This window comes from Cuculus canorus, chromosome 16 (genome assembly GCF_017976375.1).
Source record: "Cuculus canorus isolate bCucCan1 chromosome 16, bCucCan1.pri, whole genome shotgun sequence".
NCBI lineage: Eukaryota > Metazoa > Chordata > Aves > Cuculiformes > Cuculidae > Cuculus > Cuculus canorus.
In genome coordinates, this window is record NC_071416.1 from 6978895 (window position 1) to 6993078 (window position 14184).

A 14184-nucleotide genomic window follows, 5' to 3' on the forward strand; every position below is an offset into this window, starting at 1 on the left:
GGTTCTCCTGCTGAGAGAAAAGATGATATCTCATCATTAATGGAGTTGAATTAATATAAATTAGCCGAACAGCTCCTCGCTGCTTCCGTTCAGGCAGAGAAAAGGGGTTTATTGGGGAGGCAAAAGCAACGATCCCTTTCACCTCACATTCACTTCACCATCCATAAAGATGCTGCTGACCTCGCAGTCTTATCTCTCCTCCTCCCCGCCCCTGGCAGGACCGAGGCGATGTAAAATAAAATGATTATGTGACATCCTGGGAACGTGGGGACTGTCCACAACAGAGACCACTGGTGACCTTTACAGCAGTGACAGCTGACCTCTCTAAATCAGCTCTGGGGAGATTTGAGATTGTCAGGAGGGCTGGAGCCTCCACGGGCATCGCCAGCTAGAGGATTACAACTTACAAGAAGATCAGGCTGGGGAACAGGAGACACCTCTCTGGAGTTCCACGCTGGGCTCTAAGGGCTATTTCATCTTGTCTACCATGCATCCTTCTTCTCCTTCCATCTGAACTGTGAGATTCATCCTTCAGCCCCTCTCACACACAGTCAGGGACAGCGCTGAGGGATTTCTGCAGCCCTGCCCGGAGTTCCAAACCAGTTTACATAGGCTGCATGGCCAGCAATGAGCACCAGAGAAACTGCTGCAAGCTGATTGCAAAGCAACTGCTAAACTTAAGATAAACAAAGACCAAAATGATATCAGCATGGAATTTTGAAGCCTGGAAGGGTTATTTTTTTACCTAGATGGTGATAATTATTTAAGAGCAAACCTAAACCTTCAAGCAGTTTTCTGCAAGTGCTTGAAGGTGGCAGAGTGTCTGTCTGTGCATTGGAGTGAAATAGTTCCCTATGTCAGAGCATATACTTTGATTCATATTTTAAAGCTTTAAAAGGCACACAAGACAGACAATGTCTGTTATATTATGCATTTTTAAAAGCTACATTAAAAGAACATCGTGAAGGTTGCAGAGCCAAGCTCTCATACAGCAGCTCTGTCATTATATTATATATGTACTGGATATTAGAAAAAAATATTCTTTGTTGGAAGTGAGGTGAAACATTTTAACTGGCTTCCCAGGGAAGTGGTGGACTCACCGTCTCTAAAGGTGTTAAAAAAATGTGCAGATGTGGCACTTTGTGACTTGGTTTGGTAGCCGCAGTGGTGTTGGTCTGGTGGCTGGACTGGATGATCTTAGAGGTCTTATCCAACGTTAATGATTCTATGATTCATTCCTAAGGTGGCCAGCCCAGCTTCATTTGAATCCCTCCCTGCCTATGAATCGTGGCACAGTCTTGTGTTTGGGTATTTTCTCCTTCTCCCTATGCTGGACGTGGGAAGGATGGCTTGTGCCATCTTTTAGAGTGTTTTCTAGTCTCTTATTCTCTCATTATCATAACGATGAACTTGTTCAATCACAGTCTGGCAGCAACCTCTACAATCCCCCGGCTGGAGCGCATGGCAGGTTTGTGCTAACTCCACACCTTCACACCATGGAGCACGTGGCTGTTGGGCAAACGTCACGGGCTGCCCTACAAACAAAGGCCTGGTGCCATAGTCCCCTCGGAGAGAAGTTTCGTCACACACACCCCCTGTGCGATCTCCAGAGGCAGCGATACGAATTCCCACTGGTACCACAAGCTGGTGCAAAAACATCTGCCCGGTACAAAAGGAGGGAGTGAGCTGCTGCTGTCTGGCTTGAAGAAGGAAAAGAGAGAGAGAATTCAAATGAACTAATTTCTTGTTCTAAGACCTTTTCGCCCCTTTGCAGCTGCTTCTGATACAAAGGCAGAACCTTATCTCCCTGTTGCACGGATCCAGCGCTACAAACAACTGCCTTGTTGTAATGCACAGAATGTGTGGCATCTGACGGCAGCCTACACAGGCTGGGACGTGAGCGGGAGGCACATTCCCTTCTAATTTCTGCCCAGCTTTCCCCACCACCCTCCCTCCTTGAGCCTGCAGCTTGCTGGTTGTTTTCTGGCATCCTCTCCCTACATCCTACTAAACCGCATCCTCACAGTCCGTGTAGGCGGCAGCAGTGGAAGGAGCCTCACCTGTCCTTCTGCTGACTCTAGATGTTCAAAGCAGAGGGTCTGAACCTAGAAGTACGCACTTCACCTGGAAAGAAGACAGACAGCTATTTTTTCCTCTTTGTTTTTCCAGTGTGTATTTTTGACTACCACCTATAATGTCCTACAAAAACCTTAATTCTCTGTGTGTAGAAGAGGAGGAAAAAAGAGACTAGGCAAACACAGGAATATTTCCAAAGCCTTTCAGTTGTCTGCAAGGCCTTAGAAGGATATTTGGAGGAAAGAGTAATTCTATATAGGAAATAAATGAGAATTTCAGAGAAATTCAACATGTTTTCATGCTGCAATAAGGAAAAGAAATAGGTTAAAATGTGACAAATCATGGTCATGGATTCTAGGACTAATAATGATGAGATCTTCATGTTTAACCCAGCAGTCGTCAATAGAGGAGAGGGATCTGGGCTCTCAAGCTGGCCATGTAGTGTAACTCACAGGTTGACTGAAAGGAATTGCCTTTAGTGCTAAGCAGGAATTCATGTCATTTTACTAAGCACTTCAAACTTTATCAGTCATTGCTACTCTGGAAGAGCAACTGAAGTTGGGGTGCAAGAAGATAAGTTTACGGGGATGCTGAGGGCCGTGGAGAACTTTTCTAGACAAACACAGAGAGGTTCATTTGCTTAACCAGACAAGAGACCGAGAGGTGACATGATCATCCCAGGGTCTACCTGCCCAGGCAGTAAGAGAACTAGGTAGCCTGAAGGGGAAAGCTGGCAAAGATATATTTGTACTGCACAGAAACTAGACATTAATACATTTAGGTGTGAGATGCAGAGTTGTTTTTTAGCCATTGGAGGAGGAATACTTTTAAGGACCTTTCAAAAATAAAAGAGTTGAAGAGAGAAAAAAGGTTCTTGCACTTAGTTTGAAGCCAAAGATCCTTTAATACTGGTGCTCAGGCAGAACATCAGCCTCCCCAGGACCAACAGTACTGCAGGTCACAGCACTGGCTCAAAAATGCTGTGATCTACCAGTACATGCTCCAGGAATGCAATGACATTCAAGGTCTTCCCACCTGCTGAAGTGGGAAGCACTCACTAGAAGGCACCTGAGTAGACCCTCCTGAGGACCTGTTATTTCCTGGCATGAGGTCTTCAGGCAATTGGACTAGAGATGATCTCCACCATGTATGCATGCACACTTTTCAAGCTCCTACAATTTACAGGCAGGTGACACTAAGGTATCTCCTCTAAGGCAAGGGAGCATTTTCTTGAGTTCATGTATTCCAGGTAGTTTAATAAAACTGTTGATTTCTGTGCCAGAGTCACACAGCTACCACAAATACCTTTCACGCCACACAGAATTCTTTCTAAATGCCCCAGATCTGGAGAGCAGGGTGAGACAGAGAGAGGGAGAAGGAGACAATCATAGCTTCAACCCACTCCTCCGCGTTGCAGAAGCAGGAATTTGCTCTCCAGCTGGAATGTGGCTGCTTAATAGGGCCACAGAAGCGAAGAGGCTGCATCTGTAATGTTTCTGTCAAAGCAAATGAGGTCATTAACAGACGAGTTCAGTGATGGAATTGTCTCTCGTAGTATTTATTATATGGTCCTTTTCCTGACACCTCCCACTGAGAGAATATTAAATATTTAATGCACACCAAGGCCTTGCTCATTTTTCATTCCCACTTCAGCATTTCAAGTCGGCTCCAATCTGCTGCTAGCTACAAAGTCGACTGGACAATGGACCATAATGAATTAACTCTTTGGAAGCCACCGTAGCATTTACAGAAGTGCCGAAAGACCGGGTGCTTTATCATCTCTGACTCACGCGTGTGTTCTAGAGTTCAATCCTCAATTCATTAAAACCAAGTAGGGAGAGGAAAGTGAGGGTGGAGAATTTGGGAAATAGATTTCAGGAACCATAAATAAATAATGAAGAGAGAGACGGAAATGTTAGCCTGCCAAAGTGATAGGGGTTTATCTGCTCATTAATTCTAGAGCCGGTATCTACAAAATGAAGGTTACTCTATGCAATGTAACAGTCTTCAAAATCCTGAGCAACACATGTAAAACAAACCACTGATCCTGGGGTAAAGTAGAAGTAAGACTTTTGAGAATAGCTTACAGCACTGGTCATTACAAATCTAAAACAGAGCACCCAGAAAAGGAGAGCAGGATGTTTCACATCATATGGTTCTTGCTGCCCATCTGGTCAAGCAAAGACAAAGTTGATCCTGCCTGGTAGCTGAGATTTCCCAGGATGTCTGCCCAGTTTAAATGTCAACTTAAATGTCTAAACTTCCAACCATGTCTTTAAAAATCCCTGTCAAAATGTTTAGTTAGATGGTGCTTCAAGAAAAGGCCAGCCTACCCAGGCCATGCTACTCTGTGAGACTTTCATTAGATATTTCTGTTGTACCTAGAACTCCTTCCTAACAGATCTTTGCTCAAAAAGAGTCTATGTATGAAATTATATAGATGTGTTGTCTTCAAGCCGCTGGAGATACAGTTAGTGTGTGGAAGGGGCCATCAAGGTGGCATCTGTCAGGGCTTCAGCTGTTCCATCTCCATTCCTTGACCACAGAAGGCATTTAAAAGCAACATTTTCTGAATAAAGGGCAATTATTCCCTTTATTTACTGCTCTTTTTCCATCTTCTCACAATATCAGCAGATCCGCAGAAACTATCACACAGGTGGCCCCAGGACCACACTGGTCAGAGAAAGAAACAAAAATACAGTCAGGTTGTTTTCACCTACAAGGCAGAAATTTCAAGGAAACCTGACCATCATATATGTTTACTCAAAAAAAGTTCCACTGGCAAATTACTCCTGCTTTTAAACTTACAAGCTCCCATTTTCTTATCTGGTTAACACTATCTGTCACTTTTACTGAGATACCAGGAAATCTGATTCCCACTTGTAGTGTGAAAGCAACCTGTATGCGCTTGACCTTTTTAATGTTTTGTAATTTGATTGGGTGGCTATTCCCATATTTCCTTGTCACCAGCCCTAGTAATCTGAGAGGCAGAAGTGGAAAAGACAGCCAGTAAAAATACAAGCAAACACAAGTGGGAATTAGCTGAGGCTTTGGGATGCCAAAATTACTCAAAGCTACATCCTCAGAGAGCTCAGCCACAGCACAGCTCGGCTGTACGGCTGGACCTTGAAGCAATAATCTTAGAGTGTTGCCCCACAGTCTTAATTCAGGGCTCAGATCTTGGGTTCATGTTGGAGTTTTTTGCTGATGAGCTTTTAGAAGTGTGGTTTTTCATTCTTCGTTGTACTGTTGCTCTGCCCAGAAAGCCCGAGTATGAACACAGCTATAGAATCATAGAATTATAGAATAGTTTGGTTTGGAAGGGACCTCAAAGCCCATCCAGTTCCCCCTCTGCCATGGGCAGGGACATCCCACTGGCTCAGGCTGCCCAAGGCCCATCCAACCTGGCTTTGATCACCTCTAGGGATGGGGCAGCCACAGCTTCCCTGGGCAACCTGGGCCAGTGTCTGATACACTGATATGCCCACATATATCCCTTACACTAGGGATTAATCCCATAGGAACGAATATTTTGCATATTGGCATCAGAATGTTAATACAACGAATTGCAAGATACAGAGGTGCTTTAAGTCTGTTTTCTGATCTACCTCAAAACTGGGACTGATTAAACAAGTAAAACAAACCTGGACAGGAAAGTATGTCAGTAAAGCCACTCCCAGGCTGCTCTTGTTCTGCATCCACTAAGGCAGTTGTGCAGACAGAAGTTTCCACGAGTGCGAAGTCCTTCTGCAAAGACACTGCACTTTTCCATGTAGTTTCCTCATCTGCTGATGAGGGGAAAGTATAGTATTTGATACTTAAAGTCACAAATGGCAGCAAAGTAAATTTAGAAAGTTTATTTCTAAGCTGTCTTTAAAATGCTTTCTATTGTCAGCCTCCAAAACTTCAAATTCCCCATGTGGCTTTATGCTGAATAAATCATACAATTAAAATTCTTAAAATTCCTGTACTAGGAATCCCGATGAAATGCCACACAATTTCTCTTAAGCCCTTGTGGCACACAGGCATTTCTCTTCTTATGAACACAGGTGCTCGGTTCTGGGTCAGGGTTGAACAGCATCTCCTTCTGCCCCTGGCCGAGGGAAGGGTCTAACCAGTTGTTCAGTCTGTTCAGTGCGATCCCAGAAGCAAAAGCCTCAGTTGTTTTTGCTTCCTTTCAACAAACCTACCCCTACAGATTGATTCCAGCCTGGTAAATACACCCACAGTAGCTGCAGCAGTTGGTGTTTTCAAATATTCATCTTTTCAAAGGATGGCTTTCTCCCCCGGCCCCTTAGCAAAGAGCTCTTCTCTTTCTTCTATTCAAATAGATATTCAGGTTTTCACTTAAAATATCTCCTTTTCACTCCAGTGACTGTCTGCAGAGACATAACAACACAGAACCACCCCAAATTAGTGTACATTATAGCAGCCATTCAGTTTATTTATTTAGGTGGATTTGGCCATTTCTTTCTCCAGGCATTAATAAAGTGCTGTGGATTTGAACGCGTACAACTGAAAATGGCTCCTAAAGGGAACCTTGTGCTCATGGGGTGGCTGCATGGCTTCCAGTGCCTTTCACTCACTGCTTGGAGTGAAAATAACTATTCTTTTCTTCATTTCACACCCAAAATAGTCAGAAATAGCCCAGAAAGAGGCACCAACTGTAAGAAGAGCTGAAGGAAATATCCTTCAGTGTAAATATAAAAATATTCCTTTGTCACTGGGCATTGCCATTCAAAACCACAGCCGAAATTCAGTGTGAAGACCAGCATCCATCCTTATCTGGATCTGAAGATCTGAGTCTTTTCCATTACAATGGAAGAAAACTTCAATTGTTTGGGACATGGGATCATCCTAGAGAAACTAGCAGCAAGATGAGTACACCAAACGGCTCAGGCTGTAAGTATTTAGTTCAGTTTTCATAAAGCACCAGGCAAAATGGGGCCTTCAACCGAGGACTTAATGAGCCTGAAACACGTTATTTTAATGGCTGCTGTATAATTGAGTCAGCATTCCATATCCAGACACAGTCTTGCCCAGCACAGGATATTGCACACGAACATTTCAATTGAACCCATTCTTATAGCCCTCACATTCCAATTTTGGAGACCTTGATCACTCTTCAATCCCATTTTAGGATTCTAACACCCAAGCAACCTTTCCAGGGGTTATAGATACCCTTCATTTTGCAGCATCGGATTCTTTTTCTGTTCTCTGCCAATAATTAGCTGTTTCAAAGATAGAACTTCCCAATACATTTTGAATCAATTTTTGCTGTCTCTGGAAGTATTTCTTGTATGACAAGGAGTTCCAGCTTAAAGGAGTCTTGGAAACAGTAAGAAATATGTTGACTTTCAGCCCAAAACTTGACATGCTTGTAATGTTTCTACGCTGATACTTTATTTTCCTGAAGCGAAAGATGATACTCAATGTTTCTTTTTACAAACATACTTAAGAAAAACAACCACCTCTGTCATATCTGTCCACAATTGTTGTTCAAGTCCTGATTTGAAACCTTTTATAATTCAGGGGATATTTAACAACCTCAAAGATCTGGCAGGGCAGATGAGCCAGGAGAAACACTAAAGACATCACAGTAGCAATGGTCAGCTAATGCCATGATCAAAGTGACATTTGGGCTTTAAATAAAGTACATTTTCCAGAACTAGGCAGACAAATGGTTAGGGAATGTTCATCAGGTGTCTCATTACAATGGTATTTCTCTTTATGTGATAGACTCTTCAAGGAATAGGGTGCGTGGACTAATGTCTGGAGGTGGGATGATATCCATCATCCATCCAACATAACAAGGCTAGTCAGCACGTACTGTGATTAAGCTTGGATGTAGAATTGGTCCACGTTTGTTGATGACAGATAACTGCGCCCATAATTACTATAAGGAAAAGCCCCTCGTGGACTGAGATTTCTGCCAATGCAACATGCACAGATAGGACAGTGACCAACCACCTAATAACATTAGATTCTGACAGCAAAAAGCAGCAGGATGCCCAAATCCCACTGATAGCCAAAGAGTGCTGGATATGGATGGCTCCTGACCTGCCTCTAAATCAGTCCTGCCAAAGAAGGGCAGGGAAGCCACCAGTTCTCTTTCAAATCAGCAGCACATCTTTTCTTCTCTTCCTCCAACACCCTTTTTGCTTTTCCTCCCTGGCTCTTGAGCACTGATGCAAGAATTTCAAGCAACATAAACCCTGATATAACTCCATTTGATTTACTGGCAGCTGGAGGCTATTCTTTGCCTGCCATCATGAATGGCAGATGCTATGAAGGTCCTGTTCTTGCCCCAACAAATCTCAAAGTAAAGGTAGTAGAGACCTTTAGACACAAGAACGAGTCATAGGGGAGGAAGAATCTAGAAATCTCCCGTTGAATTAAAACAGTAGAGGTAGCAGGCACATTTACCACAATCTGGATTACAGTAAATTACAGCATTTTGGAGCTGAGAAATCTCTGTTACATCAGAACGGTGAGAGCAATGCTAGCTGCTGAGGTAGGGGGATCAGATTTCTTGGGCATCCAGGTAGGTCATGTCTCACCAATGGAGTACTGTGGCAGGTACATGGCAGATTGTGGCTGTTTTAGCTAGGTAGATCTACCAAAGGTCCAGGAGCTACAGAGAGAGCCATAGCAGCAGAGTCATGGGCAATTATGTGCTCTCCGTTCACCAGCAATTCCCTCAAAACAAGAGTGAAGAAAGATTCTAGAGGCTAAAAGGCAGTTATCTTGCTTGGTCACCTCAAATTTTTATTTCTAAATGCTGAAAAGCCAACATCAGTCTGGGCCAGGCAAAGTATGTTTGTTTGAGGTATTTTAATTAAGGTGACATGAAGTTTTGAAATGCCAAATTAATTTGAGCTGAAAAGTCTCAATGTTCATTTTGCAAAGATTGAAAAGAAGCACTGAATGGTTAACATTATTTTTTCAATCCACGTAGGTCACCCAAAATGGAAGCTTGTTCATCAAAAGTTCCTGAAACCTGGCATAAACCTGGACCCAAATACAAAACTTTGCACTTAAAGGTGAAAAGGAGCATCCCTAAGTAAAGACAAGAAGGTCCCCACTTAAAATTATCTGGTTTATCTGTCAACAGGCTTATTTCTTGAAACTTACTTTCACAAATAGCTTTATTTATGATCAGCCTGTCTCAGTTCAGCCTGAGTTCAGTGCCCATCTAGTGTGGTTCGGTAGGATCAGCCCTGAGGTGATATGGATTTGCTACTAATACCATTCCTGGGTTTTTCTAAGCAAACCTACAAAACACTGTGCAGGATTTTCATTTTCCTGGGTGTCTGCAACAGAGATATTTAACAAACAGGGACTGTAACTCTGCAATTCTTTGAGGAATCTCAGTATTATCTCCAGCGAGGCAGTTACAAATTGGCTGCTCTTTCTATTTAATTTGGACAAGAGCAGCACAGCTGGTGTAAATGATCATAACTTCACTCCAAAAGTCAGCTGGTGTTATCCTAGCTGAGGATCTGCTCCTACCTCTATTCTCTGTTTTCCCAGCATCTCAAAGCATGACACGGGTAGGTGGCAAAGTACAGGACTTATCACATGTGATAGAACGTTATAAAGCGATTTGTGGCTTCTGAGTAGTCCTTCCATTGACTTCAGGGCTGTGGCTTAAACCTTTGATCGGCTGTATCTCTTCTCAGAAAGGAGGGACTGGTGCGTAGGTGGGGAAGGTGGCAGCTCCTGTGCTCTCAGCCCCACGGTTCCACTTTGGCCTTCTCTGAGTTCCCTCAGTACCCGTGGCTGTAAAAGAGTGATAAGACTATTTACTGCAAGGTACTTGAATACAGGAAGTGTCAAGGATCATCCTGATTAATGATTAGGTGATGTCAGAGGGGACGGAGTTGCCCACAATAAACCAGATTTTTTTTTTGTAGGGGTTCACATAGGTTACAAGTTGCAACCTTGCAACTTACCCAGAGCCTTTTTGTGATTTCATGGGGATGAAGGAGTGCTGAACTGCTGTGCTTCATAGAGCAGGTACTCAGCCACTGTTTTATTGAAATAGAGAAAACATATTAGGACATCACATCCATGGAAGGAAGCTGCCCCGGGGGGGGGATTTGCACACCCAGCTCTCTTCGGTTCTCTCTAGAGTCAGATGGAGCAAACATCTTCCAATAACCTAGAGATGGAGCTTTGGGAAACTGGGCAACCAGCTCAGCCTGGCTCAGCAAAGGGTGGATATGAGATGTGAGGAAGGTCAAAAAACATTTACAAAACACCACTGTGGTCCAGATGAAAAGCAAATGGGTCACTACTGGTGGGAGCCCAGGCCAGCACTGGCTACGGTGCAACTCAGTTGGGCATTTTCACTGTAGGAAGATTTGCACACTCACTCTCTCCAGCCCTGTTTGTGTTGACCTTGGCTTGGTTTCCCCATTGCTCGTGCTGTCCCTTGCACCTGTGCCAAGTGGAGGGAGAACACTAGTGTTGCAGTGCAGCAGTGTTTTGCATCCTCTCCAGGGAGGATGGAAGCGAGGAACAGACCCACCCAGGGCATGAGCCCATGAGAGTAAGACTTGTAGGAAGAAGCAGTGTCTTTTATGAGTCCAACTGATATTGTTGGAGAAAATTTTGGGAGGCACAACTGCTTCTTTTGTGCATGAAGCAGAAGATGTGAGGCTTTGGGCTATGAAATCAAATCTTATCTTTAGGGCAGGATAGGGCCCCTGGGCACCCTACTGTTCTCAAAATTGTCTGCATGATGTTGTTTCCTCATTTGCCTCTGGGGATCCTTGTAACTAAGGGAACCATTTTGTTTTGAAGACTGAGAAGGGAATCAAATAGTTGAACCCTTAGTAAACATGCGAACGCAACGGGTTGTCTTAGATGATTTGTTAGTTTGGACCTGAGCCATGAGACCCAGAGATCGCAGTCCAAATTCCTAGAGCTCCGACGTCTGACATGCAGAGCAGCAGATCAAAGTCAGGATGAGTGAAGCTCATTATCAGTTGGAGAAGCGGCCACAGGAGTTTCCAGGTGGAATCTTCTTGAAATATCTCCTGCCCATTTCAAATCTGGCAATGTTGGCTGAACCTGAGTCACCTACTTAATAAAAATTCCATGTTCGGTCCATAGAAACGCTTCCAGCACAATTAGATCAATTTCCTCTAAGTAGCAATAAATGTGTTTTCCTTTAAAAGGCCAACACAAGCACATTATCACAGCCTATAATCCCCATTCTCTCTATTAGCTCAAAGTACATCCTAAAGGCCAAGGGTCACAGCTAAAGACTAATCAGTCTCATTAGCCTGTCTAATTTATCTTAACTAGGGGGACACAAACACACTAAAACTGTTAGGGAGACTTTTTGATCATGATATGGGAGTCATTCATCAGGGTCCTGCAGCTTCCAGAGACAGGAAGGAGAGAACCCAGGGGACAAAGCTTTTCTCCAAGGATGCTCTGTACCAAGATGCACCCACACAGGCAGGACGAGGCGGAAACGCTCCCGGGGGGCTCCTGCTGTCCTACCAGGCAACATCCCAGCAAGCTAAGGGGGAAGATAAGGAAAAGTGTCTCCTTCTTATTCTCACCCGCGTGCCGCCCAGCAGCTCAGCGTCTTCCTTGCTTCAGCAACTGCAGGCGCTGGTTTGACCAGGGAAGGGTTTGAGTCTGGCTGGTTAAAGTTTAACCCTTCCCCAGCTGCACTCTCCTGAGGGCCTTGTCAGCCACCACAGTGACCTGGGGACAGGAGCTGCCCCTCCTTCTTCCATATGCATCACTCTCCTGCCTGTCTCCAGCGCTCAGCACCTTCCTGGCTTCATTGCTGTGCTGCCCTGGCAGCTTGGCAGGGGACAGCCGACTTCATCCCTGCTCCCCTGCCAGGGAGATGGAGAAGAGGATAAGGGACACAGTGCTTAAGTCGAGCTGGAAGCAGCAAGAACAAAGGAAATATAAAGCAAAAATTAACTACTGTGGAAGTAGAGCTGTCTGTGGTTACCTAGATAGGATAACCATGTGTTTTAGATGCTCCTAGACCAACAAGAGAGCCTTCCTCTCTTACCTCACTCTTAACCATTATTGAGCAACATAAATTCCCTTGCAAACATTGTCCATAATTATTGTTCAGGAGCTGGGTTTTAGTAGCCCAAGGCAATGAAGCAAACCCTGAGGCTAGTTTCCAGCCCCAAGACCCGAACTCACATCTCTATCCCGAATGCTCTTGGCTAGGAGGAATTTCAGACTTCATATGTCAGCACATCTGTGTTGGATATTAAAGGACAAGAAGATTTTCTGCTAAGAAAAGAAGGAAATAGAGATTATTTAAGGAGTTTCAATGGGAGGAGGCTGGCCAAACTCTAAATCAAAGTCACCTCTTGAGACTCTCTTGAGAGAAAGGAAAAGGTTATCCCTCAGATCCCTATTTCTGTCTTAGAAATATGTGGCTCCAGAATAGTTGTATTTCTGGTGACAATCAGCCACAGAAAGGACAGCATTGCTGTCACAGACCCTTTCCCTCATGCACAACCCTTTTTCCTCTATCATGTGCGTGTCCTCATCTTGTCTTCCATGACACGTGACATCAGAGCACCTCAGCATGCAGCCGTGCAAACAAGGCTGAGCTGTTTAAACTCAACCAAAGTCCAGCTGCCAGGCAAACCTTTCATCATCCAGCCAAGGGGCTGCTGCCAAGGACAACGGTTACAGCAGAAGCTCTCTTTGGGAACCCATCTTCCTCCCTCTCCATCCATCACCTGCCCTGCACAGGTCACAAGCACCAGTGCTGAAGCGGTGGAGCTCAGCAGACGGCCGAAGGACTTGTAGCCTGGGATTCCACCTGGGAGAGGGAAGTTTGGACTGTATAACATCATACAAACAGGTTAAACTCTGAAGTTGAAATGACAAAAGGATTTCTAAAGTGTCATAGCAGTTTGTGTCACCGTGTCCCATTTTTGGTCATCTACTTTCTCACCTCCAAGATACTTGAACGGAGAATGTTTATGGGAAAATGAGCTTCGTAGTGTCTTTCACTGCCAGAAGCATATGTGCGTTCATGTTATATTGTCCTTTCATGCTAATCTGGGCAGAAGAAAGCAGAAGAGATGTAAAGAGGTGGTGAAGATCCTCAGCATAGCTCCAATGCTGGAATTATCTCTAGTTTGGTAGTTCTTTAGTCTTGTCGGTGAACTCTTACAGGTAGGAAAAAACTGCAGTCAGGGCCACGAGCCTCAGCCTTGATGGGTAATAGCTCCCCACTGCAAGCACAGGTAGAAGAGTTCCCCACTTAAATAACCAGGTAAACAACCTCCAGATTTATTTTCGGAGAAACCATGGCCAGCCTCATTCCCGTGCACAGAAAAGTAGATATTTTTGTACAGCAAATCTTGAAAATGCCAGTCCGTCCAGACTTTGAAATGTTTTAAATCACAGTTGCAATAAAGCTCCTAATATTGACTTTTTTCCAGTGTGTTTAAACAACCATAGCGATTGGCACACATCCTCTCCACTGGGGGAAAGCCAACTCACTGATCTCAGGTACTCGTGTAGCTATGTGTGACTTCGAAGGTGGTAAAAAATATTCCTGTGCATCCCAGTTCATCCAAGCAATCGAGCACATGCTTAGCTTTACAGAATTACACCTGGTTAAAACTAAGTACAAAAAGTAAGATTAAAGTGCTTCAAATGTGTTACAGACATCATGTGTGTTTTTTCTTTTCTTTCTTTTTCTGTTTTACTTAAGAGTCTGTGTTACACTACCCACAGATTTTTGACAAGAGAAATTTAGCTCAGTCTTACTCGCATGGTCAGGCTTCTTTGGGCAGGATACAGCTTGCCTAACATAGCTTGTCCAGGCTGGGCACCGTGTCCAAGTTTCTTCTGTAATCAGGAGAGAAGCTGGGTGCCTCTGAAGGAGGACTCATCCTTTGTGTCTGGAGCAAGAAACTTAGGGCAGATGAATCAGATCGTGGAGATCCTTGCTTTTTTCCCAGGACAGTGAAGAAAGTCTAGACTTTAAGCTTGAATTAGTCACTTAACTTCTAGGCAGCCGTAGTGATGCAAAAAAACATTGCAGCAGAGACATTTTTTCAGGCTATAGGGTTAGGTGAGATGAATCCAGGTCTC

At 44.2% G+C, this 14184-nt stretch overlaps 1 long non-coding RNA gene across 1 annotated transcript; it reads right to left on the reverse strand.

Annotated features, from left to right (window-relative positions):
• Positions 1-9161: 9161 nt before the first annotated feature.
• LOC128853783 (uncharacterized) lies at positions 9162-11850 on the reverse strand. The gene is made up of 2 exons (XR_008452534.1): positions 10032-11850; positions 9162-9858 (listed from the first exon to the last, which is right to left on the reverse strand). It is a non-coding gene; the product is annotated as an uncharacterized LOC128853783 (long non-coding RNA).
• Positions 11851-14184: the final 2334 nt, after the last annotated feature.